The 26,230-nt window shown below is 45.1% G+C and overlaps 1 non-coding gene and 2 pseudogenes across 1 annotated transcript; all 3 read left to right on the forward strand.

The window, feature by feature from the left end:
• The first annotated feature begins 263 nt into the window (after positions 1–263).
• Positions 264–378, forward strand: LOC138362402 (5S ribosomal RNA; annotated as a pseudogene).
• An 8,084-nt stretch (positions 379–8,462) lies between these two features.
• On the forward strand, positions 8,463–8,581 carry LOC138362400 (5S ribosomal RNA). The gene has a single exon (XR_011227631.1). It is a non-coding gene; the product is annotated as a 5S ribosomal RNA (ribosomal RNA).
• Positions 8,582–22,490: 13,909 nt separating this feature from the next.
• Positions 22,491–22,610, forward strand: LOC138362401 (5S ribosomal RNA; annotated as a pseudogene).
• The last annotated feature ends 3,620 nt before the right edge of the window (positions 22,611–26,230 follow it).

The following is a 26,230-nucleotide window of genomic DNA, read 5'->3' on the forward strand; positions in this document are numbered from 1 at the left end:
CACACATGTATGTATTACAAAAGAAAATCCACAAATTCATTAGAATTGGCAGGGTAGGCTGAGGAAGTAGGTAGATGTAAAATGTCTGTAAATGGCGAAAGAACATAAACCCAAGACTGAATAAACGATGTTAAATATCCATGCCAAGGAGACAAAAATATGTTAGGATACAATTACCATTAAGACACCACAAGAAGGTCCGTATCCGGCCGTGAATGACTAAAAAAGAGTTGGTTATTAGCCACAATGTGTAGCAGTCTCATGCCAACGGCCATACCACGTTGAGAACACGCTTCTCGTCCGATCAGCGAAGTTAAGCAACGTTGGGTTGGTTAGTACGTGGATGGTGACCGCCTGGGAACACCAAATGCTGTGGCAATAATGTTTTTTGTTTTGTTTTGTTTTGTTTCGTTTGTTTTTGTTTGAATGGCTGGGCTGGCTGGCTCCACGGGAAATTCACGGAGTTGTGTGGAATAAGGCCTGGTAAAATGAATTAATATGTATGTCATGTTTAAAACAAACTCGCTTAATATAGTGTGTGAGGCTTTATACAAAAACAAACAACCAAAACAAAACATGTTGTATATATATATATATATTATATATATATATATATTATTATATATATATAGTATATTATATATATATATATATATATATATATATATATAGCTTAATCCGGGTTTGAACTCGCAACTCCAAGAATACGCATCACTTATATACACTTTACCACTGGACCACTGCAGGACACTTGATGCGAGGTATCAATTTAATGACGTAAATGCCATTTCCACAAATAAATGATAATTTAAAAGTATTTATATGTACAAATCTTTTCTGTTTAAAAGGCTACAATATCAGTTACTGATATAATTTGTGTTAATGTTTCTATACCCACAGGAAGGCATGTTTTTGCTTATATGTAAGGGGTACGGAGAAGGAATCCACAGACCATCATTCCCCTTCCCCCCCCCCCCCCCCTCCCACCTACTACCACCACCACCACCACCACCACCACTACTCACCACCAATCACCACCAATCACCACCACCACCACCAATCACCACCAATCACCACCACCACACCTAACCGAAAACCCCCTAACACATCAACCCTCCCCCCAATCAACAGGCGAAATAATAACCCTCAAATGCCTGCCTGCCTGCCAGCCAGCCAATACTAACGGTCTTCTCAGAAAGAAAATCTCTTTGTATCTGTATTACTTGATGAAATGTATGATTCTAATAATGAAAATAAATTGTTATGTCGGTTGTATGAGCATAATGACCAATATGCACATGATATGAATGAATTAAATAGTGTAGTTTTAAGTAATTAGGTTGTAGACACATTAAGCGGATATGATATTTGACGCGTCCAGAACTGGTGATTTTTGGTTTAGTTTTAAATGCACCACCACCACCACCATTGCTTCCCCAGAGCCTAATTAAGGACCGGTAAAAGGAGTCAATATGTATGTCATCTATAAAACCAAAGAATGAATAAAAACACACACACACACACCTACATAATAGTACTAGGAAGATTGTATGGCATAAAAAAAAAAAAAGTACTCCCATTGGGTCGTTTGAACTCGCGACTTCCAAAACACCAGCCACACACCTTACCACCCAGCCACCATAGAGTTGGTATAATTGTGCAACTTTAGTTATAAAACTAAAGTTCTTATTGTCTCAAATCTTATTGTCTGTTCTATGAAAAGGCATGATGTAAATTATGTATTTTTTGAATGATTGAATTGTAGGCACATTAAGCGGATTCGATATTTGATATATCCAGAAAAGGTGATTTCTGTTCAGTTTTAAAATGCATCACCGTTAACGCTAAAGGACTGGTAAAACGACTCGATGTTTGTCATTTTTAAAATAAACACTAAAACTAGGCCCTTAACATATATAATGTTTGAATATAAATTGAATGCATATAAATACAAAGTGGGAGTGGCTGGCTGGCTGGCTGCCTGCCTGCCTGGCTGGCTGGCTGGCTGGCTGGCTGGCTGGCTGGCTGGCTGGCTGGCTGACTGGCTGGCTGGCTGCCTGCCTGCCTGCCTGCCTGCCTGCCTGCCTGCCTGCCTGCCTGCCTGCCTGCCTGCCTGCCTGCCTGCCTGGCTGGCTGGCTGGCTGGCTGGCTGGCTGGCTGGCTGCCCGCCCGCCCGCCCGCCCGCCCGCCCGCCCGCCTGCTTGCCTTGCCTTGCCTTGCCTTGCCTTGCCTGTCCTGTCCTGTTATTGCCTTGCCTTGCCTTGCCTTGCCTTGCCTTGCCTTGCCTTGCCTTGCCCTGCCCTGCCTTGGCTGCAGCTGGCTGGCTGGCCGTAAATCAACTCTTAACAACACCACACCACACCACACCATCACTCATCACCCATCACCCACCACCGGCCCCAGTCTCCCAGCCTCTCTTATATACCCGAGCAGGCCCTTTAAATTATTTGAATTGTTGCACTTCGGCCAATGGCACGATCGCTGCTGCTCAAACATATTCTGGTTCACAAGTATTATAATATATTATATTATATTATATTATATATATATATATATATATATATATATATATATATATATATATATATATATATATATATATATATATATATATATATATATATTTATTCATGAAACACATTAAAACCTTGATCATTTATTCATTCATTACGTCTAGTGAAGAATTGCTTTTGTTCATTTGTATGATTAAAAATTGATAGAATATGAATTCCTCGCTTAAAGTAAAATATAAAATATATATTGGATTTATATGATTGGTTAATATTCCAAGTGATGCTGAATATCCCCTATAATTTTGTTTTGTTTGTTTGTTTGTTATGTACACATTCCAATGAAATCAATATAAATGTTATTATTAATGTTTGAAAGTTGATTGTCTACTTGAATCTCTCTATTAAAGTGTGTGTGGCTCCGGATGGAGCCTGGTTATGGTATTTGTCGTGGTGGGTGGCAGAAGTGCTTACTTCTTCTCTGTCTTCTTTGGCAAAAGAACTGCCTGAATGTTTGGAAGAACACCTCCCTGTGCAATGGTTACGCCAGACAGAAGTTTGTTGAGTTCTTCGTCGTTGCGGATGGCCAACTGCAAGTGACGTGGGATGATACGGGTCTTCTTGTTGTCACGTGCGGCGTTACCGGCGAGCTCCAGAACTTCGGCAGCGAGGTATTCCATGACGGCTGCCAGGTAGACAGGAGCGCCAGCACCGACGCGTTCGGCGTAGTTGCCTTTACGCAGCAGACGGTGAATTCTGCCCACGGGGAACTGAAGTCCGGCCCTGCTGGAGCGAGACTTTGACTTGCCCTTCACTTTGCCTCCCTTGCCGCGTCCTGACATTGCTGCTGCTGTTGTGGGTTTGTGGTGTTTTATGCCGGCCCGCAGATCGAGCTTCGTGTTATATACCCCGCTCAGGATCAAGGGAGTCCGCCACTGACCAATCAGCGCGCTCCGCCACGCGACCCGCTCTGAGCTGAGTCGCGAGCGGGATATAAAAGGAAAGCTCGACTCGCGCAAAAGTTCATTATTGTATCGCAACGCCAGCCAGCACGAGCATCATCATCATGCCACCCAAGGCATCTGGAAAGGCTGCCAAGAAGGCCGGAAAGGCCCAGAAGGCCATTGCCAAGGGCGATAAGAAAAAGAAGCGCAGGAGGAAGGAGAGCTACAGCATCTACATCTACAAAGTGCTGAAGCAGGTCCACCCCGACACTGGTATCTCTTCCAAAGCCATGTCGATCATGAACTCGTTCGTGAACGACATCTTCGAGCGCATCGCCGCCGAGGCTTCTCGCCTGGCCCACTACAACAAGCGTTCCACCATTACCAGTCGGGAGATCCAGACGGCTGTAAGGCTCCTGTTGCCCGGAGAACTGGCCAAGCACGCCGTCTCTGAGGGCACTAAGGCCGTCACCAAGTACACCTCCTCCAAGTAAACGGCTTACTTACTGCCCTGTGGTGGTGGCTTGGCCTCAAACCAACAAACTCGGCTCCATTGGAGCCACACTTTAATTTCTAAAGAGATTGTGAGTGTTAGACACCAATACTATTATAACAAAAACCTCTGTCACTGAAAGCAAATAGCTATAAAATGAGAATATTTATGAAACTGTCTGTGTGTGTTTCTCTCTCTCAGTCTCTGTCTGTCTGTCTGTCTGTCTGTCTGTCTGTCTGTCTGTCTGTCTGTCTGTCTGTCTGTCTGTCTGTCTGTCTCTGTCTCTGTCTCTGTCTCTGTCTCTGCATGTCTCTCTCTCTCTCTCTCTCTCTCTCTCTCAACACACATATAAACACTCGGTATCTTTTTTCTAGAGATTAGAGATTCATTGTTATGTTCCACATTAGGATTACTATGCAGGCCACCCTCTTAAGGTTTGAAAATGTCAAGAAAACGGTTAATTTAAAATGTCATCTCCTAACTTAACAGATTAAGCCAGAGGACCAAAAACAGAATAAAACAGGACAGGACAGTATGTCACTTATACAAGCTGCTTTTATTTCTAGTACAGTATGACAATTTTTTTTTTTTTTTTTTTTTTGGAGGGGGGGGGGGGGGGGAGGAGGATCCTTGGCAGTGCATAAGAATGAAAAGCGACGGCGTTTTGTTTGTAAGAGGACAGGTTGTACTACAAATGACTTGATTTATTGATATCACGTGTACAGTGTATGTATGACACCTAAATTATTGTATTTATTTATTTATTATATGTATAGATGAAGGTAAATTCATATGACTGATGCTAGGAATGTCTGAAATCTCCTTAGAAGGATATTTTGGCCCTGAGAAGGGCCGAGTTTGGTGTATACTAGGGTGGTCGTTTTAGCTTATGCACGCTCTCCACGGATACGGCGAGCAAGCTGAATGTCCTTTGGCATGATGGTGACACGCTTGGCGTGGATGGCACAGAGGTTAGTGTCCTCGAAGAGACCGACCAGGTAAGCCTCGGATGCCTCCTGTAAAGCCATGACGGCAGACGACTGGAAGCGAAGATCGGTCTTGAAGTCCTGGGCAATCTCGCGCACCAGACGCTGGAAGGGAAGTTTCCTGATGAGCAACTCTGTGCTCTTCTGGTAACGACGGATCTCACGCAGGGCGACCGTTCCGGGCCTGTAACGGTGAGGCTTCTTCACGCCCCCTGTGGCAGGAGCAGACTTGCGTGCTGCCTTGGTGGCCAGCTGCTTACGAGGAGCCTTGCCTCCCGTGGACTTGCGAGCAGTCTGCTTGGTGCGAGCCATGGTGAACAACTGTGGTTTGTGATGGCCGGCGCCGAAAAATTTTTGCTTATATACGCCGTCTCGAGGCGCTTGCTCGAGCGCCATTGGCTGCTCGACTCGCCTACGTCACCCCGTTGCCCCTCCCCTCCTTCCTCTGGCTGCAGCCAACAGGCAGCTCACCTCAAACACTATTATCGCTGATTTTGCTCTATTTTTTGGATTTGTGCAAAAGTCATTTCACAGAGACGTGAAACAGACGAGTAGGCAACTGCAGTTTTGAAAGCGTTGTGAGAAAGCCGTGTTTCTGCTCGAGTACAAGCATAAAGTAAGGACAGGCAGGAGTTAGGAGTTGCCATGCTACAAGTACGTCCGCTTGACGGGATATAGTCTGGGGAAATCGTGCCGAAATTTTATTATTCACACAACTTCAACACCATGACTGGACGCGGCAAGGGAGGCAAGGGACTCGGAAAGGGTGGCGCCAAGCGTCATCGTAAGGTGCTACGTGACAACATCCAGGGCATCACCAAGCCCGCTATTCGTCGCTTAGCTCGTCGTGGCGGCGTGAAGCGTATTTCGGGTCTCATCTACGAAGAGACCCGTGGCGTCCTGAAGGTGTTCCTCGAGAACGTCATCCGTGATGCTGTAACCTACACGGAACACGCCAAGAGGAAGACCGTCACTTGCCATGGACGTGGTGTACGCTCTGAAGCGCCAGGGTCGTACCCTCTACGGATTCGGCGGATAAGAGCTTGGCTAATCCATCGATTCCACCCACCACCACCTCAAAACGGGACCTAATTAGGTCCCTATACTTTTTTACTGAAGGGCTTAATAGACGATAACATAAATTGTTTTGATATCAGCTAGCACATTGGGTCTTATGAAATCTATTTTTTATCCTCGCATGCTTAAAGGGACTCTGATTGGGGAGGGAGGGGTGGGGGGGGGGGGGGAAGGTTTGTTCCGTTATATACTAGCAGAGCAGGATCCATTGGTGGTGGGGGGGGGGGGGGGGTGAGGGAGAGAGAGAGAGAGAGAGAGATCTTTCCCAACTCTTCCTTTTTACATGAGTGAGCTACCCGTTTTATTCATTTTATCCTTCTCAGAGCTGTTTTGATAGTATCCAAATGATGGTAAATGAAAAGGGAGGACACGAATATCTACCCAGAATTCAGGACTGGCAATCGATATGCATGTTTGAGTGCGAATCTTTTTCTCTCTCAACTTAGGTATACGTTTATGTCGTACCTAAAAGCGAGAACCACACTATTGGGACAAGTATGCAAGGCCCAATTTTCCTAACAAGCACAGTTAATTTTGTTATTTTCGAACATTTCTTTCCAAATTGGTTTATCCAATTAACAGTATTATATTAAGATCATGAATTGCTGGGTTAGGTTAGGTTAGGTTAGCTTAGCTTAGGTTAGGTTAGCTTAGCTTGGGTTAGCATAGGTTAGGTTAGGTTTGATTACATTTCTATGTTAGATTTAACTCAAATTCAAAACAATTGCAGTCATTCGGCTTGTTAGTCAACTTGCCTCTAATAGGGGCAATTTGTCTAACAAGACTATTTAGTTTTGTGTGCATATATATATATATATATATATATATATATATATATATATATATATATATATATATATATATATATATATATATATATATATATATATATATATATTATAGCTTCAAGACTCCGAACCAATATTGAAGCATCAAGAGGAAGTGCTTGTGTTATGGGCCAATAGGCCTTCTGCAGTTACTTCCATTCTTATGTTTTTATTCCCATTGGTTCGTGTTTTATCTTGTGTAAATGTCAATCACCTCACCCAAAACTTTGGTACCATATCACCTCACCCATATATGTGTGTATATATATATATATATATATATATATATATATATATATATATATATATATATATATATATATATATATATATATATATATATATATATATATATATATATATATATATATATATAATATACAGAGTAAATCTACCCCAAAAGTAATGATTTATTTGTCTACAAAACTAAACTCTTTTTGGAATCATATGAGGCCCCTCCACTGAGGGGGGAGGCCTGGATGTTTATTGTCATGTGTATTCATGCTGCTTGCATGTCGTCGTTTATTTTGCCTTTGTTGTTTTCTTGACAGCTTTCTTTGCCTTGGGTGGTTTGGGAGATTTTGAAGCTCTCTTTATTTTGGGCTTTTTGTTCCCAACAACAAGCTGCTGCTGCTGCTGCTGCTTCTTTTTCAAGGCTGTAGGTGGTTTGTTGCTTGTGGCGGCTTTCTTGGGAGTTACCACGGCCTTCTTTGCTGCTGTAGATGGTTTCTTGGTTGTGGTAGCTTTCTTGGGAGTTAGAACGGCCCTCTTCTCTGCTACGGCCAGCTTGAATGATCCACTAGCTCCACTTCCCTTGGTCTGAACAAGAATGCCGTCAGCCACTGCTTTCTTGAGAAATCTTCGGATGTAAATGGCGATCTTGGCAGCCTCGACTTTGTTGTTGGCAACAACGTACTTCTTGATTGCTTGTAGAGACGAGCCCTTACGGTCTTTGAGTGCTGCGACCGCGGCTAGAACCATTTGACTAGTTTTCGGGTGAGCAACCTGGACGCGAGGTTTCCTGGTGGTGGCCACCACAGCAGCAGCAGCCGCAGCCTTCTTGGTAGGCTTTGCTTCTACCATGATGATGATGATGAACCAACCAAGGTGATGAGAGACGCTCAGACAGTCACGGGGGAATGATGCTGCCGCCGCTTGAGCCGAACCTATTTATGTGCCGGCACGGTACAGAAGCTGCAACCTGGCAACTCGTCCACCAATCACGACGGTTGGTTTTACGGCTCCGAAACCTGGATCCCATATCTTCTCTAAAATAGAAGCATTTGTTCATGTTCTTTGTAAAAGTATCATAAAGCAGGACAGATGAGACAAATATCATAAAAACTGAAGAGCAGATGAGCACACACATGTATGTATTACAAAAGAAAATCCACAAATTCATTAGAAATTGGCAGGGTAGGCTGAGGAAGTAGGTAGATGTAAAATGTCTGTAAATGGCGAAAGAACATAAACCCAAGACTGAATAAACGATGTTAAATATCCATGCCAAGGAGACAAAAATATGTTAGGATACAATTACCATTAAGACACCACAAGAAGGTCCGTATCCTGCCGTGATGACTAAAAAGAGTTGGTTATTAGCCACAATGTGTAGGCAGTCTCATGCCAACGGCCATACCACGTTGAGAACACCGCTTCTCGTCCGATCAGCGAAGTTAAGCAACGTTGGGTTTGGTTAGTACTTGGATGGGTGACCGCCTGGGAACACCAAATGCTGTTGGCAATAATGTTTTTTGTTTTGTTTTGTTTTGTTTCGTTTGTTTTTGTTTGAATGGCTGGCTGGCTGGCTGGCTGGCTCCACGGGAAATTCACGGAGTTGTGTGGAATAAGGCCTGGTAAAATGAATTAATATGTATGTCATGTTTAAAACAAACTCGCTTAATATAGTGTGTGAGGCTTTATACAAAAACAAACAACCAAAACAAAACATGTTGTATATATATATATATATATATATATATATATATATATATATATATATATATATATATATATATATATATATATATATATATATATATATAGCTTAATCCGGGTTTGAACTCGCAACTCCAAGAATACGCATCACTTATATACACTTTACCACTGGACCACTGCAGGACACTTGATGCTGAGGTATCAATTTAATGACGTAAATGCCATTTCCACAAATAAATGATAATTTAAAAGTATTTGTATGTACAAATCTTTTCTGTTTAAAAGGCTACAATATCAGTTACTGATATAATTTGTGTTAATGTTTCTATACCCACAGGAAGGCATGTTTTTGCTTATATGTAAGGGGTACGGAGAAGGAATCCACAGACCATCATTCCCCTTCCCCCCCCCCCCCCCCCCCCCTCCCACCTACTACCACCACCACCACCACCACCACCACTACTCACCACCAATCACCACCAATCACCACCACCACCACCAATCACCACCAATCACCACCACCACACCTAACCGAAAACCCCCTAACACATCAACCCTCCCCCCAATCAACAGGCGAAATAATAACCCTCAAATGCCTGCCTGCCTGCCAGCCAGCCAATACTAACGGTCTTCTCAGAAAGAAAATCTCTTTGTATCTGTATTACTTGATGAAATGTATGATTCTAATAATGAAAATAAATTGTTATGTCGGTTGTATGAGCATAATGACCAATATGCACATGATATGAATGAATTAAATAGTGTAGTTTTAAGTAATTAGGTTGTAGACACATTAAGCGGATATGATATTTGACGCGTCCAGAACTGGTGATTTTTGGTTTAGTTTTAAATGCACCACCACCACCACCATTGCTTCCCCAGAGCCTAATTAAGGACCGGTAAAAGGAGTCAATATGTATGTCATCTATAAAACCAAAGAATGAATAAAAACACACACACACACACCTACATAATAGTACTAGGAAGATTGTATGGCATAAAAAAAAAAAAAAGTACTCCCATTGGGTCGTTTGAACTCGCGACTTCCAAAACACCAGCCACACACCTTACCACCCAGCCACCATAGAGTTGGTATAATTGTGCAACTTTAGTTATAAAACTAAAGTTCTTATTGTCTCAAATCTTATTGTCTGTTCTATGAAAAGGCATGATGTAAATTATGTATTTTTTGAATGATTGAATTGTAGGCACATTAAGCGGATTCGATATTTGATATATCCAGAAAAGGTGATTTCTGTTCAGTTTTAAAATGCATCACCGTTAACGCTAAAGGACTGGTAAAACGACTCGATGTTTGTCATTTTTAAAATAAACACTAAAACTAGGCCCTTAACATATATAATGTTTGAATATAAATTGAATGCATATAAATACAAAGTGGGAGTGGCTGGCTGGCTGGCTGCCTGCCTGCCTGGCTGGCTGGCTGGCTGGCTGGCTGGCTGGCTGGCTGGCTGGCTGGCTGACTGGCTGGCTGGCTGCCTGCCTGCCTGCCTGCCTGCCTGCCTGCCTGCCTGCCTGCCTGCCTGCCTGCCTGCCTGGCTGGCTGGCTGGCTGGCTGGCTGGCTGGCTGGCTGGCTGCCCGCCCGCCCGCCCGCCCGCCCGCCCGCCCGCCTGCTTGCCTTGCCTTGCCTTGCCTTGCCTTGCCTGTCCTGTCCTGTTATTGCCTTGCCTTGCCTTGCCTTGCCTTGCCTTGCCTTGCCTTGCCCTGCCCTGCCTTGGCTGCAGCTGGCTGGCTGGCCGTAAATCAACTCTTAACAACACCACACCACACCACACCATCACTCATCACCCATCACCCACCACCGGCCCCAGTCTCCCAGCCTCTCTTATATACCCGAGCAGGCCCTTTAAATTATTTGAATTGTTGCACTTCGGCCAATGGCACGATCGCTGCTGCTCAAACATATTCTGGTTCACAAGTATTATAATATATTATATTATATTATATTATATATATATATATATATATATATATATATATATATATATATATATATATATATATATATATATATATATATATATTTATTCATGAAACACATTAAAACCTTGATCATTTATTCATTCATTACGTCTAGTGAAGAATTGCTTTTGTTCATTTGTATGATTAAAAATTGATAGAATATGAATTCCTCGCTTAAAGTAAAATATAAAATATATATTGGATTTATATGATTGGTTAATATTCCAAGTGATGCTGAATATCCCCTATAATTTTGTTTTGTTTGTTTGTTTGTTATGTACACATTCCAAATGAAATCAATATAAATGTTATTATTAATGTTTGAAAGTTGATTGTCTACTTGAATCTCTCTATTAAAGTGTGTGTGGCTCCGGATGGAGCCTGGTTATGGTATTTGTCGTGGTGGGTGGCAGAAGTGCTTACTTCTTCTCTGTCTTCTTTGGCAAAAGAACTGCCTGAATGTTTGGAAGAACACCTCCCTGTGCAATGGTTACGCCAGACAGAAGTTTGTTGAGTTCTTCGTCGTTGCGGATGGCCAACTGCAAGTGACGTGGGATGATACGGGTCTTCTTGTTGTCACGTGCGGCGTTACCGGCGAGCTCCAGAACTTCGGCAGCGAGGTATTCCATGACGGCTGCCAGGTAGACAGGAGCGCCAGCACCGACGCGTTCGGCGTAGTTGCCTTTACGCAGCAGACGGTGAATTCTGCCCACGGGGAACTGAAGTCCGGCCCTGCTGGAGCGAGACTTTGACTTGCCCTTCACTTTGCCTCCCTTGCCGCGTCCTGACATTGCTGCTGCTGTTGTGGGTTTGTGGTGTTTTATGCCGGCTTTGCTTTGATGTCCATAGGGAATGGAAAGGATGGGGGAGGTAGAGGGATGGGGAGATGAAATTCAGGAAGAGGATGCGGGTGTAGAGAGAGAGGAGGTTTGAAAGTTCGGTGGCCTGTCCACCATGGGTTGACATTTTTGTATGTGTTGTTTGTTTGCGTGTGTGTTATGTTGGGTTGTCAGTACATTGGCTGGGGGGGCTAGTGTTTGTGACCTTGTTGGTGTCCTAAAGCACTAGAGCCGATGGAGTTGGCTGAAGGAGGCTAATCTTAGAAACATCAGGGTAGTTACACTTCTGACGCCACGACAAATGGTTTTTTGGTTTTATATTTTTTTGTAGGTGTTTTATTTATATATATATTTTTTTTTTTTTTTTTTTTTTTTTTTTTTTTTTTTTTTTTTTTTTATTTATTTATTTATTTATTTATTTATTATTTTTTTTTTTTTTTTTTATTATTTATTATTATTTTTTTTTTCTTTCTTTCTTTATTCTTCATTTGGTGTAGATTGGGTCCGGGATGGGCCACTCATCTGGATCGTCTGGCAGACCGCTTAGTATCTGAGGGCTTGGGAAGGCCTCATCATGGATATGTCTGATCACTTTTTGTTGGAGAGTGATTCTTCTGGTTCTGTGTGGTGGTTCGTGGATCTCGTAGTCGCTGGTGGTGTTTTCTGCTACGAAGGGATCTTCTGGGTCTGGGACATACATGTTCTTCATACGGTACAGCTGTCTTCTGGCCAGGTAGCTGAGCCTAATGTTCATTGGCTTCATGTTGAGCGTCTCATGGATCAGGTCGGTTCTCACCCTGTCCCTCAGAGTCAGGCCCTCTGCAAAGCGAAGTGCTTTGTTTTGTACTCGTTGAATCTTCAACATGTTGGATTTGTTGGTGAGGTTCAGGGGAACGTATGGGTATTCCAAGCTAGGCCTTATGATCATTCTGTACAGGTGGAGCTTGATGTGGGATGGGGCTTGGTTGAAACGGAAGAGCCTCGCCAGTGAGCCCCGGGCCATCGCTGTCTTCTGGGATACGTACTGGGAGGAGTTGAGTAGCCTGTTGAAGTTGTAACCGAGCACTGTGTTGGAGTTTGAGATGGCTATGGGTTCACCCCTGATTCTTATTCCCCCCTCATTTTCAATTGAGAAGGCCATACAGCCGACAGTGCTTAATTGAATCTTTTCTGGGTTAGTGGTGATCCTCCATTTCCTTTCCCAGTTAGCAGTCCTTGCTAGTTCTACGTTTGCCTTACGGGTTGCAGTTGCATGTTTGGCCGCTTGGCTGCTAGGGTTAGATGTTATTACGTGTGTTACGTCGTCCGCAAATTGCACGATAATGGTGTCCCTATACTCTGGTTGGGGCAGGTCATTTACAAAGATGTTGAAGAGAACCGGGCTCAAGCATGATCCTTGGGGGACTCCAGCTGTTGGGGTGAAGGCTGCGGCCTCGTTTGCCTTGAAGCTGGGGGTAACTTGCCTATTCTTAAGGAAATTACTGATCAGCCTGAGGAGGGTCCAGTTTTGCGCTGGTAAGTCTGCTAATTTGTACACCAGACCATCGTGCCACAGGCTGTCGAAGGCCTTGTGTACGTCCCTCGTCGCAATCAAGGCTACCTGTTTTTGCTTGCGAATTGAGCTTAAGGCGTCGTAGATGATGTTAATTGCGTGCTGGGTTGATCTATGTGCTCGAAAGCCAAACTGCTTTTCTGTGAAGAGGTTGTTGTACTCCATGTAGTAGTTAAGGCGGTTTGACATGATTTTTTCAAAGCACTTGCCTATTGAGTCTAAGAGTGAGATTGGTCGGTAGTTGCCAGGTTGGTGGGGGTCTTTCTTGGGTTTGGGAATGAATATCATCTTGGCTGACTTGAATGCTACAGGAATGTGACCCGATGCCAGCATAGCGTTGAATAGGTTGAGTATGGATTGCATAAGATTGCCTGGTAGAAGTTTGATCTGCAGCGCTTTGATCCCTGATGGTCCTGGGGCCTTATCTCTGGTGTTTTTGATGACTCCTCTCATCTCTAGCATAGTTATGGGTCTTGTTAAAGGGTGGTCGTCTTCTAGGGTTGTCAGGTCAATCAGAGGGGTGCTGTTAAGGGAGGCGGCATTTTCTGTTGTCCATTGGTTGACACGTTCAAAGTGAGTGTTGTTGAAGGCTCTGCTGTTTGAAGCTGTGAGTGTCTTTTTCCAAACTGCGCCCATGAGGTCAGCCTGATCCTGCGGGTCTTCTATTTTTTCTTGTTGCTCCTCTTCATCTTCGTCAAGGAATGTGTGTACAAGGTGGGTGAGGCTGGGGTTAACCGATCCCAGGAGCTGTCTGATCTTGCGCCAGAAAGTTCCCGGCTCCCTTTTGTACTGGTTGGCCTGTCTCACTAGGGTTCTCCAAATGTGGCTCTTGTGGGTCAGCGTAAGGTCTATGGTTTCCCTTCTGAGTGTTTGTAGGGTCAACGCTGGTGGCTGGCCTGTTTGGTAGTGGCTTTGGCAGGCTCGCTGGTACACATTCATTTTGCCTCTGATTTCTCGGGTCGGCTTATATTGGTGGTAAGTCCTAGTGGTGGATATTTCACAAGTGGCCTCGGTTGCAAGCTGGATCCGGTTGTGGATGGTGTTTACTGCTTGGTCGATTGTTTGGGTTGGGAGGTTGTCGAACTCAAGGATGGGGTCGCCAGCAAGGAAGGTGTCATAGTCACGGGCACGTATGGTTTCCAATCTGGGCCTGGATGGTGCCACATATCTGAAGGGGGTTGCCTTGGAGGGATGTGACCACAGGGATGTGATCCGACCCCACGTTCTTGCCTGGGGTTACTCTGCAGTGGAACAGGTCACAATCTCTGTTGGTCAGCACTATGTCAGGGGTGCCCCTATGGTTGCCCGCAAAGAACGTCTTAAAGTGGGGGCCTTGGAAGGAGAGGTCCCGGTTTTGCATTAGATTGAAGAGCTGCCTGCCCTTGAGGTCTGGCCTGTCAGGGCGTTGAATAAGGCCTGATGGTGGGCATTCAGGTCTCCTGCGATGATAGTGGGGAGGTTCCTGTCGAGCAGCTTGTTCAGAGGGATGGAGGGGAGGTAGGCCAGTCTAGGTGGTAGATATGCGGTGCAGACAATGAGGGGGCCGTGTGAAGTGGTGAGTTCTATTGCAAGAAAGTTGTCGTCTTCTATGAGGATGGGGCGGTAGGAGAGCCCTCTTCTTATTAGTATTGCCACCCCACTGTACCTACCCCTGTTGACTTCCCTGGTGGAATATCCCCAGATGGAGATGTGCTGGTCTTGTCTGGCCGCTGTTTCATTGAGTAAGACAACATCTGGGTTAAGTCTGGCTACCTCCAGAGTGAGAAGGTATCTGTTGTTGAAGTAATGTCTGATGTTCACCTGAAGGATTGTGATCCCCATTATTGACTATGAGACGGAAGTGTTTGTTTGGCTGTAGTGCCAATGTTATTACATTCGGTTTGGTCGCTTCTGTTTGTGGAGGAGGGGGGTAAAGCTGTTGAGCCAGGTATCTTGTTCCTGGTTCCGGTCGGGGATTGGTTGGGGTTGGGGTTTCCCATACGTTGCTGTGCCATTGAGGGGTCTTCGGTGTCACTGCTGTTCATGATGTCGACATCCGTGGTGCTAGAGTCGCTCTCTGGTGAAGAGTTGTGGGGGTTGCTTGCCCTTGCTCCGTCCACAGGGGATGGGGTTCGGCTGTAAGTGTTGGTCCTAGGCCTCTTGGTACAGCGTTGTGTGGAATATATTGTTGTGGGGCTGCGATGTTTGAAGCGAAATTTCCTAGTGCCCGGGATGGGGTTCCGTATGGCAAGGGAGTTTGTGATAGCTTGGAGGAGGATCTGATGTGGGAGTGTTTCAGGAAGGGTGGACATAGGTGTTTCCCAGAATGTCGGGGTGGAGGGGCCGGGGTTGTTCAGGGAGTTTGGAGTCTCCTGGGCGTTGGTAGAGGCCATGGGGGCGAGGAGTACTAGGGTTGGGGTTGTTGGGTTGTGCTTGGGCCTGGCCGGCGGTTGTTGTGATGCTAGGAGTCAAGTAGGCAAGCGAGTCCTCGGACATATGGACAGGGGGTAGGCCATTGTCTTTCCTAAGTGAGTTCCAGAAACCTAGGAGCTTCACTGGGTTGTCTGGAAATTGGATTTGAGCAAATGTTAGGAGTTCGGCCCCTAAGCTGGGCTTGGGATCGGGGTTTGTTGCAAGAGAGTTAGGTGTTGGGGCCTGTTGTGTTTGATTCTGGGTTTGCTTCTGGTAATAACCGTGGGGTTATGGGGGTGCTGGGTGCTTTGGTGTCCCCCTTGGGCCACCGACTGGGCCTGTTGTTGGTTAGGGATGCCCCAGGCATTTACTGGTGGAGGAGGGGCAGGGATGGTAATAGCTGCCTGTTGGCGGGCTGCTGTCTCCGTTTCATGCAATTGCTTGATTGCCTCTTGCCTGCGAGGACAAAGATGCGAGATTGCAATGTGTGGACCATTGCATAGAGCACATTTGGGTGTAGGGTTTGTGCATTCCCTGTAGCTGTGTTCCCCTGTGCACCTGCTGCACTTGGGGGTTCCATTGTTACATGCATTGGAATAGTGGTCATACTGAAAGCATTTGAAGCATTGCTTGAGCTTGTAAAACCTCTGTGGGTTGATTTTGTCAGGTTCAGCCATGATGCCAAATGCAGAAAGGCCTTGTGTGCAGACTTGCGTTGCTTGCTCCGGTGAAGCCAGAGTAAGTTTCAGTACTTGGTTGTTGCGTTGGGTTGTGAATCTGTGGGCCTGAAGTATTTTGACATCCCTGTTTTTCCTCTCTATTTCTGCAATTATTTCATCATTTGAGTGGATCCATGATGATGTCATGGATCCTATGTACAAAGATGGTGCGCTGGGCTTGGAATTCGGCAGGGGGGTAGACAGTGATATTCTTCTCCCTTAGTTTGTTCATGGTGTCTGACGAAAGGAGGTCTGGGAGGTTTGCATTGGGTACCAACAAGATGGCTCCATTCGTTATTTTGTACACATTTTTGTAGGTAATCTGGGTGACCTCGTAGATCACCTCAAGTAGTTGGGCTGGGGTACGACCCCGGCCAGATTCGTCTGTGAATCTGACTTTGGTCGCCATAGCTTGGTGGGCCAGGCAGCCTAATCTAATCTATACTATGGTGGGTGCTGTGAAGTGTCCAGGTAGACTAAGTGGATGGTGGGTGTTAGTTAGGCCGAGGCCTCTAACTTCTAGTTGCTAGGCAACTAGAGCTACTAGACAAGGTGGTAATTGAACCTATCGATAGCCTAAGCCTGCTACAAGGCTGTTAGATGCCCGATCAAACCTTCCGCAAGAATTTCAAGAACCCGGTTTTGGCTACCGCTCGGGAATGATCGTTTGGAATGGCGAAATACAAGAGGTAGAAACAGTTTAGAAAGACAGCCTTATTCACTCCTTAATTCTATGATTAGTAGGTTATGCATTGTGTATTGTGTGAGTGTGTGTGTGGTGTGTCTTGGTACAGGCAGGGAGAGAATGGGGAGGAGAGGGTGGGGAATGGGGGGGGGAGGGGGTGTGGGATGAAGGATGAGGATGGGTAGTTATTTTATTAGGACATCATACTGCTGTAAGCGTCAGTAGAGCTAGGTTGAGACACAGTACAGGTGCCCCGGCGTGTCTTGACGCCGAGAGAGCTTGTAGTCGACTGGACAGTGGAGTGTGGCTGGCTGCTACGCGGCCGGCCGGCTGTGATTGGCTCGCTGGCGCACCAATCCTGAGTGAGGTGGGCGGAGCCAACGCTCAGTTTCTCCTGTAGGTGGCGGGAGCTCCTGGGAGCACGTCTGCTCACGGCGGCTGCTGGCTGGCGAGGTTTTATGCCTTATCTTATCTTTATCTTTATGCCGGCCCGCAGATCGAGCTTCGTGTTATATACCCCGCTCAGGATCAAGGGAGTCCGCCACTGACCAATCAGCGCGCTCCGCCACGCGACCCGCTCTGAGCTGAGTCGCGAGCGGGATATAAAAGGAAAGCTCGACTCGCGCAAAAGTTCATTATTGTATCGCAACGCCAGCCAGCACGAGCATCATCATCATGCCACCCAAGGCATCTGGAAAGGCTGCCAAGAAGGCCGGAAAGGCCCAGAAGGCCATTGCCAAGGGCGATAAGAAAAAGAAGCGCAGGAGGAAGGAGAGCTACAGCATCTACATCTACAAAGTGCTGAAGCAGGTCCACCCCGACACTGGTATCTCTTCCAAAGCCATGTCGATCATGAACTCGTTCGTGAACGACATCTTCGAGCGCATCGCCGCCGAGGCTTCTCGCCTGGCCCACTACAACAAGCGTTCCACCATTACCAGTCGGGAGATCCAGACGGCTGTAAGGCTCCTGTTGCCCGGAGAACTGGCCAAGCACGCCGTCTCTGAGGGCACTAAGGCCGTCACCAAGTACACCTCCTCCAAGTAAACGGCTTACTTACTGCCCTGTGGTGGTGGCTTGGCCTCAAACCAACAAACTCGGCTCCATTGGAGCCACACTTTAATTTCTAAAGAGATTGTGAGTGTTAGACACCAATACTATTATAACAAAAACCTCTGTCACTGAAAGCAAATAGCTATAAAATGAGAATATTTATGAAACTGTCTGTGTGTGTTTCTCTCTCTCAGTCTCTGTCTGTCTGTCTGTCTGTCTGTCTGTCTGTCTGTCTGTCTGTCTGTCTGTCTGTCTGTCTGTCTGTCTGTCTCTGTCTCTGTCTCTGTCTCTGTCTCTGCATGTCTCTCTCTCTCTCTCTCTCTCTCTCTCAACACACATATAAACACTCGGTATCTTTTTTCTAGAGATTAGAGATTCATTGTTATGTTCCACATTAGGATTACTATGCAGGCCACCCTCTTAAGGTTTGAAAATGTCAAGAAAACGGTTAATTTAAAATGTCATCTCCTAACTTAACAGATTAAGCCAGAGGACCAAAAACAGAATAAAACAGGACAGGACAGTATGTCACTTATACAAGCTGCTTTTATTTCTAGTACAGTATGACAATTTTTTTTTTTTTTTTTTTGGAGGGGGGGGGGGGGGGAGGATCCTTGGCAGTGCATAAGAATGAAAAGCGACGGCGTTTTGTTTGTAAGAGGACAGGTTGTACTACAAATGACTTGATTTATTGATATCACGTGTACAGTGTATGTATGACACCTAAATTATTGTATTTATTTATTTATTATATGTATAGATGAAGGTTAATTCATATGACTGATGCTAGGAATGTCTGAAATCTCCTTAGAAGGATATTTTGGCCCTGAGAAGGGCCGAGTTTGGTGTATACTAGGGTGGTCGTTTTAGCTTATGCACGCTCTCCACGGATACGGCGAGCAAGCTGAATGTCCTTTGGCATGATGGTGACACGCTTGGCGTGGATGGCACAGAGGTTAGTGTCCTCGAAGAGACCGACCAGGTAAGCCTCGGATGCCTCCTGTAAAGCCATGACGGCAGACGACTGGAAGCGAAGATCGGTCTTGAAGTCCTGGGCAATCTCGCGCACCAGACGCTGGAAGGGAAGTTTCCTGATGAGCAACTCTGTGCTCTTCTGGTAACGACGGATCTCACGCAGGGCGACCGTTCCGGGCCTGTAACGGTGAGGCTTCTTCACGCCCCCTGTGGCAGGAGCAGACTTGCGTGCTGCCTTGGTGGCCAGCTGCTTACGAGGAGCCTTGCCTCCCGTGGACTTGCGAGCAGTCTGCTTGGTGCGAGCCATGGTGAACAACTGTGGTTTGTGATGGCCGGCGCCGAAAAATTTTTGCTTATATACGCCGTCTCGAGGCGCTTGCTCGAGCGCCATTGGCTGCTCGACTCGCCTACGTCACCCCGTTGCCCCTCCCCTCCTTCCTCTGGCTGCAGCCAACAGGCAGCTCACCTCAAACACTATTATCGCTGATTTTGCTCTATTTTTTGGATTTGTGCAAAAGTCATTTCACAGAGACGTGAAACAGACGAGTAGGCAACTGCAGTTTTGAAAGCGTTGTGAGAAAGCCGTGTTTCTGCTCGAGTACAAGCATAAAGTAAGGACAGGCAGGAGTTAGGAGTTGCCATGCTACAAGTACGTCCGCTTGACGGGATATAGTCTGGGGAAATCGTGCCGAAATTTTATTATTCACACAACTTCAACACCATGACTGGACGCGGCAAGGGAGGCAAGGGACTCGGAAAGGGTGGCGCCAAGCGTCATCGTAAGGTGCTACGTGACAACATCCAGGGCATCACCAAGCCCGCTATTCGTCGCTTAGCTCGTCGTGGCGGCGTGAAGCGTATTTCGGGTCTCATCTACGAAGAGACCCGTGGCGTCCTGAAGGTGTTCCTCGAGAACGTCATCCGTGATGCTGTAACCTACACGGAACACGCCAAGAGGAAGACCGTCACTGCCATGGACGTGGTGTACGCTCTGAAGCGCCAGGGTCGTACCCTCTACGGATTCGGCGGATAAGAGCTTGGCTAATCCATCGATTCCACCCACCACCACCTCAAAACGGGACCTAATTAGGTCCCTATACTTTTTTACTGAAGGGCTTAATAGACGATAACATAAATTGTTTTGATATCAGCTAGCACATTGGGTCTTATGAAATCTATTTTTTATCCTCGCATGCTTAAAGGGACTCTGATTGGGGAGGGAGGGGTGGGGGGGGGGGGGAAGGTTTGTTCCGTTATATACTAGCAGAGCAGGATCATTGGTGGTGGTGGGGGGGGGGGGGGTGAGGGAGAGAGAGAGAGAGAGAGATCTTTCCCAACTCTTCCTTTTTACATGAGTGAGCTACCCGTTTTATTCATTTTATCCTTCTCAGAGCTGTTTTGATAGTATCCAAATGATGGTAAATGAAAAGGGAGGACACGAATATCTACCCAGAATTCAGGACTGGCAATCGATATGCATGTTTGAGTGCGAATCTTTTTCTCTCTCAACTTAGGTATACGTTTATGTCGTACCTAAAAGCGAGAACCACACTATTGGGACAAGTATGCAAGGCCCAATTTTCCTAACAAGCACAGTTAATTTTGTTATTTTCGAACATTTCTTTCCAAATTGGTTTATCCAATTAACAGTATTATATTAAGATCATGAATTGCTGGGTTAGGTTAGGTTAGGTTAGCTTAGCTTAGGTTAGGTTAGGTTAGCTTAGCTTAGCTTGGGTTAGCTTAGGTTAGGTTAGGTTAGCTTAGCTTGGGTTAGCATAGGTTAGGTTAGGTTTGATTACATTTCTATGTTAGATTTAACTCAAATTCAAAACAATTGCAGTCATTCGGCTTGTTAGTCAACTTGCCTCTAATAGGGGCAATTTGTCTAACAAGACTATTTAGTTTTGTGTGCATATAATATATATATATATATATATATATATATATATATATATATATATATATATATATATATATATATATATATATATATATATATATATATATATATATATATATATATTATAGCTTCAAGACTCCGAACCAATATAGAAGCATCAAGAGGAAGTGCTTGTGTTATGGGCCAATAGGCCTTCTGCAGTTACTTCCATTCTTATGTTTTATTCCCATTGGTTCGTGTTTTATCTTGTGTAAATGTCAATCACCTCACCCAAAACTTTGGTACCATATCACCTCACCCATGTATATGTGTATATATATATATATATATATATATATATATATATATATATATATATATATATATATATATAATATACAGAGTAAATCTACCCCAAAAGTAATGATTTATTTGTCTACAAAACTAAACTCTTTTTGGAATCATATGAGGCCCCTCCACTGAGGGGGGAGGCCTGGATGTTTATTGTCATGTGTATTCATGCTGCTTGCATGTCGTCGTTTATTTTGCCTTTGTTGTTTTCTTGACAGCTTTCTTTGCCTGGGTGGTTTGGGAGATTTTGAAGCTCTCTTTATTTTGGGCTTTTGTTCCCAACAACAAGCTGCTGCTGCTGCTGCTTCTTTTTCAAGGCTGTAGGTGGTTTGTTGCTTGTGGCGGCTTTCTTGGGAGTTACCACGGCCTTCTTTGCTGCTGTAGATGGTTTCTTGGTTGTGGTGGCTTTCTTGGAGTTAGAACGGCCCTCTTCTCTGCTACGGCAGCTTGAATGATCCACTAGCTCCACTTCCCTTGGTCTGAACAAGAATGCCGTCAGCCACTGCTTTCTTGAGAAATCTTCGGATGTAAATGGCGATCTTGGCAGCCTCGACTTTGTTGTTGGCAACAACGTACTTCTTGATTGCTTGTAGAGACGAGCCCTTACGGTCTTTGAGTGCTGCGACCGCGGCTAGAACCATTTGACTAGTTTTCGGGTGAGCAACCTGGACGCGAGGTTTCCTGGTGGTGGCCACCACAGCAGCAGCAGCCGCAGCCTTCTTGGTAGGCTTTGCTTCTACCATGATGATGATGAGATAACCAAGGTGATGAGAGACGCTCAGACAGTCACGGGGGAATGATGCTGCCGCCGCTTGAGCCGAACCTATTTATGTGCCGGCACGGTACAGAAGCTGCAACCTGGCAACTCGTCCACCAATCACGACGGTTGGTTTTACGGCTCCGAAACCTGGATCCCATATCTTCTCTAAAATAGAAGCATTTGTTCATGTTCTTTGTAAAAGTACTCATAAAGCAGGACAGATGAGACAAATGTCATAAAAACTGAAGAGCAGATGAGCACACACATGTATGTATTACAAAAGAAAATCCACAAATTCATTAGAACATTGGCAGGGTAGGCTGAGGAAGTAGGTAGATGTAAAATGTCTGTAAATGGCGAAAGAACATAAACCCAAGACTGAATAACGATGTTAAATATCCATGCCAAGGAGACAAAAATATGTTAGGATACAATTACCATTAAGGACACCACAAGAAGGTCCGTATCCTGCCGTGATGACTAAAAAGAGTTGGTTATTAGCCACAATGTGTAGGCAGTCTCATGCCAACGGCCATACCACGTTGAGAACACCGCTTCTCTCGTCCGATCAGGAAGTTAAGCAACGTTGGGTTTGGTTAGTACTTGGATGGGTGACCGCCTGGGAACACCAAATGCTGTTGGCAATAATGTTTTTTGTTTTGTTTTGTTTTGTTTCGTTTGTTTTTGTTTGAATGGCTGGCTTGGCTGGCTGGCTGGCTCCACGGGAAATTCACGGAGTTGTGTGGAATAAGGCCTGGTAAAATGAATTAATATGTATGTCATGTTTAAAACAAACTCGCTTAATATAGTGTGTGAGGCTTTATACAAAAACAAACAACCAAAACAAAACAAAATATATATATATATATATATATATATATATATATATATATATATATATATACTATATATATATATATTATATATATATATATATATATATATATATATATATAGCTTAATCCGGGTTTGAACTCGCAACTCCAAGAATACGCATCACTTATATACACTTTACCACTGGACCACTGCAGGACACTTGATGCTGAGGTATCAATTTAATGACGTAAATGCCATTTCCACAAATAAATGATAATTTAAAAGTATTTGTATGTACAAATCTTTTCTGTTTAAAAGGCTACAATATCAGTTACTGATATAATTTGTGTTAATGTTTCTATACCCACAGGAAGGCATGTTTTTGCTTATATGTAAGGGGGTACGGAGAAGGAATCCACAGACCATCATTCCCCTTCCCCCCCCCCCCCCCCCCTCCCACCTACTACCACCACTACCACCACCACCCACCACCACCACCACCACTACTCACCACCAATCACCACCACCACCAATCACCACCAATCACCACCACCACACCTAACCGAAACCCCCTAACACATCAACCCTCCCCCCAATCAACAGGCGAAATAATAACCCTCAAATGCCTGCCTGCTGCCAGCCAGCCAATACTAACGGTCTTCTCAGAAAGAAAATCTCTTTGTATCTGTATTACTGATGAAATGTATGATTCTAATAATGAAAATAAATTGTTATGTCGGTTGTATGAGCATAATGACCCATATGCACATGATATGAATGAATTAAATAGTGTAGTTTTAAGTAATTAGGTTGTAGACACATTAAGCGGATATGATATTTGACGCGTCCAGAACTGGTGATTTTTGGTTTAGTTTTAAATGCACCACCACCACCACCATTGCTTCCCCAGAGCCTAATTAAGGACCGGTAAAAGGAGTCAATATGTATGTCATCTATAAAACCAAAGAATGAATAAAACACACACACACACACCTACATAATAGTACTAGGAAGATTGTATGGCATAAAAAAAAAAAAAAGTACTCCCATTGGGTCGTTTGAACTCGCGACTTCCAAAACACCAGCCACACACCTTACCACCCAGCACCATAGAGTTGGTATAATTGTGCAACTTTAGTTATAAAACTAAAGTTCTTATTGTCTCAAATCTTATTGTCTGTTCTATGAAAAGGCATGATGTAAATTATGTATTTTTTGAATGATTGAATTGTAGGCACATAAGCGGATTCGATATTGATATATCCAGAAAAGGTGATTTCTGTTCAGTTTTAAAATGCATCACCGTTAACGCTAAAGGACTGGTAAAACGACTCGATGTTTGTCATTTTTAAAATAAACACTAAAACTAGGCCCTTAACATATATAATGTTTGAATATAAATTGAATGCATATAAATACAAAGTGGGAGTGGCTGGCTGGCTGGCTGCCTGCCTGCCTGGCTGGCTGGCTGGCTGGCTGGCTGGCTGGCTGGCTGGCTGGCTGACTGCTGGCTGGCTGCCTGCCTGCCTGCCTGCCTGCCTGCCTGCCTGCCTGCCTGCCTGCCTGCCTGCCTGCCTGCCTGCCTGGCTGGCTGGCTGGCTGGCTGGCTGGCTGGCTGGCTGGCTGGCTGCCCGCCCGCCCGCCCGCCGCCCGCCCGCCCGCCTGCTTGCCTTGCCTGCCTTGCCTTGCCTTGCCTGTCCTGTCCTGTTATTGCCTTGCCTTGCCTTGCCTTGCCTTGCCTGCCTTGCCTTGCCTTGCCCTGCCCTGCCTTGGCTGCAGCTGGCTGGCTGGCCGTAAATCAACTCTTAACAACACCACACCACACCACACCATCACTCATCACCCATCACCCACCACCGGCCCCAGTCTCCAGCCTCTCTTATATACCCGAGCAGGCCCTTTAAATTATTTGAATTGTTGCACTTCGGCCAATGGCACGATCGCTGCTGCTCAAACATATTCTGGTCACAAGTATTATAATATATTATATTATATATATATATATATATATATATATATATATATATATATATATATATATATATATATATATATATATATATATATATATATTATATATTTATTCATGAAACACATTAAAACCTTGATCATTTATTCATTCATTACGTCTAGTGAAGAATTGCTTTTGTTCATTTGTATGATTAAAAATTGATAGAATATGAATTCCTCGCTTAAAGTAAAATATAAAATATATATTGGATTTATATGATTGGTTAATATTCCAAGTGATGCTGAATATCCCCTATAATTTTGTTTTGTTTGTTGTTTGTTATGTACACATTCAAATGAAATCAATATAAATGTTATTATTAATGTTTGAAAGTTGATTGTCTACTTGAATCTCTCTATTAAAGTGTGTGTGGCTCCGGATGGAGCCTGGTTATGGTATTTGTCGTGGTGGGTGGCAGAAGTGCTTACTTCTTCTCTGTCTTCTTTGGCAAAAGAACTGCCTGAATGTTGGAAGAACACCTCCCTGTGCAATGGTTACGCCAGACAGAAGTTTGTTGAGTTCTTCGTCGTTTGCGGATGGCCAACTGCAAGTGACGTGGGATGATACGGGTCTTCTTGTTGTCACGTGCGGCGTTACCGGCGAGCTCCAGAACTTCGGCAGCGAGGTATTCCATGACGGCTGCAGGTAGACAGGAGCGCCAGCACCGACGCGTTCGGCGTAGTTGCCTTTACGCAGCAGACGGTGAATTCTGCCCACGGGGAACTGAAGTCCGGCCCTGCTGGAGCGAGACTTTGACTTGCCCTTCACTTTGCCTCCCTTGCCGCGTCCTGACATTGCTGCTGCTGTTGTGGGTTTGTGGTGTTTTATGCCGGCCCGCAGATCGAGCTTCGTGTTATATACCCCGCTCAGGATCAAGGGAGTCCGCCACTGACCAATCAGCGCGCTCCGCCACGCGACCCGCTCTGAGCTGAGTCGCGAGCGGGATATAAAAGGAAAGCTCGACTCGCGCAAAAGTTCATTATTGTATCGCAACGCCAGCCAGCACGAGCATCATCATCATGCCACCCAAGGCATCTGGAAAGGCTGCCAAGAAGGCCGGAAAGGCCCAGAAGGCCCATTGCCAAGGGCGATAAGAAAAAGAAGCGCAGGAGGAAGGAGAGCTACAGCATCTACATCTACAAAGTGCTGAAGCAGGTCCACCCCGACACTGGTATCTCTTCCAAAGCCATGTCGATCATGAACTCGTTCGTGAACGACATCTTCGAGCGCATCGCCGCCGAGGCTTCTCGCCTGGCCCACTACAACAAGCGTTCCACCATTACCAGTCGGGAGATCCAGACGGCTGTAAGGCTCCTGTTGCCCGGAGAACTGGCCAAGCACGCCGTCTCTGAGGGCACTAAGGCCGTCACCAAGTACACCTCCTCCAAGTAAACGGCTTACTTACTGCCCTGTGGTGGTGGCTTGGCCTCAAACCAA

Source organism: Procambarus clarkii, unplaced genomic scaffold (assembly GCF_040958095.1).
Source record: "Procambarus clarkii isolate CNS0578487 unplaced genomic scaffold, FALCON_Pclarkii_2.0 HiC_scaffold_1762, whole genome shotgun sequence".
In the NCBI taxonomy this organism is placed as follows: Eukaryota; Metazoa; Arthropoda; class Malacostraca; order Decapoda; family Cambaridae; genus Procambarus; species Procambarus clarkii.